The sequence below is a fragment of the Otolemur garnettii genome, unplaced genomic scaffold (assembly GCF_000181295.1).
Source record: "Otolemur garnettii isolate 467f Iridium unplaced genomic scaffold, OtoGar3 scaffold00276, whole genome shotgun sequence".
Taxonomy (NCBI): Eukaryota; Metazoa; Chordata; class Mammalia; order Primates; family Galagidae; genus Otolemur; species Otolemur garnettii.
The window spans coordinates 1,055,122-1,056,732 of NW_003852671.1; positions in this window are offsets into that span (position 1 = coordinate 1,055,122).

Below are 1,611 nucleotides of genomic sequence, written 5' to 3' on the forward strand. Positions count from 1 at the left end.
GCAGGAGGAAATGGGTTAGTCTTAACTCACCCAGTAGGGTTTGACTGGTGACAAGAAGTGGTTTCTTTGGGGGCATGAGAGGAATGCCAGTGAGCATCCCTTGGTCGTCTGCTTCAGTCTGGGAATAAATCTCCAGACACTTGGTGGACAGGTGGAAGGTATCGCAGAGAGCATTCCAAGTGGAATGACCATGAGAGCAGGGCCTTTGGAAGCCCTCTTGGGAGAGGGCAGCAACTGAGATGCTAAGAAAGAGAAGAGAGGGAGAGAGTGATTTTTCAGCAAACTGCACGTTTTCCTGTCCTCCAAAGCAGATCCTGGACCTTCCCTATGGCCTCTCCACCTCATCTCCAAGCTCCAATCCCTGGCCCTGGGCTACCTCAGCCTTTCCCACTTCCATCTTCCAAATTTTAAAAAGGGCCCAACACAGGGGATGCACTACTCCACAGCTCAAAAAGCACAGAACCCGGCATCCAGTGATGCCTACTGCAGAGATCCACAAGGAGGGTCCACAGGTAGAACTCCTGTCATCACTAGACGTGTCCCTGTTGGGACATGGGCAGCTGGGAAGCTAGATTTGGGGATTTGGGCTGGGATAGCATGGGTGGGCCAGTGAGTGGAGATTTGGTGACCACCACAATCCAGGGTGAAGTGGATGATGAGGACTCTGTGTACCATTGCACCAAGAGTTGCAGGAGCTCCTTAAAAGATCTGATTCTCACTCTGGAAGATCCAGAGACTCTGCCAGTGAGAGGTGGGGCCAGGGACAGGCTGGAGGGGAGAGTACCAAACGTCCTCAGTCCAGGGAGATCACTTACCTGTGCCTGGATGTGCCTCCACTAAAAGTGTCCCTGGCAAAGGTGGGGGTAACTGAGTGTCCCGGCAAGAAGTGGGCAAAAAACAAAACAACCGGGGGCCGAAAACCTTGAGACAGATATGAGGCCAGAGTAAGGAGTCCCAAGAATACACCTGTGCTCTGTCCCCTACCCAGCCCTTTGGCCTCTCCCAGAAACTCCCAGAACCTGACCCTACTTCAGAAAAGAGTGGCCTCTGGCAGAGGAAGCCTGGTCAGTTTGCCCAAGAGGGAAGCCAAGCCTTCAAAGCTGCCCTCACCCAAAGGGTATCACCGGGACACCCCCAAGGCCTGGGTGTAGTCTCTTCACCTACTGTAAATTCTCCTCTCACGGTCACGTCTTAGGAAATCTCAGTGCTCCCCAAAGCCATATTCAGACATCCTGGATAGGAGGGCTGAGGCTCCTGGGGAGGAAGGGAGCGGCGGGTCGGGATGGGGAGGAGAGTAGAGCCCAGGCGGCTGGGAAAAGCTTCTCATTCGCGGCCTCTACCACACCCTGAGGCTGAGCTGCAGTTGACAGCCGCCTACCCAGTGGCCATTCGGGTTCTCCTCCTTCCTCAAGCGACCCTTCCCCCACCAGACCCACCCAACCACTTCGCCAAACCCCCACCTCTCACCCTGTCACTCTCTCTCTCTCTAGCCAGTGGCAGCTGTCCTTCTCATGCCCTGTGGAAAGGGGCATGCAGAGGGGTAGCAAGGCCGCAGGGGGGACCACCCCGCACCGTGCATCCCGCCTCCCATCGGCAGAGGGGCTTGCCAGG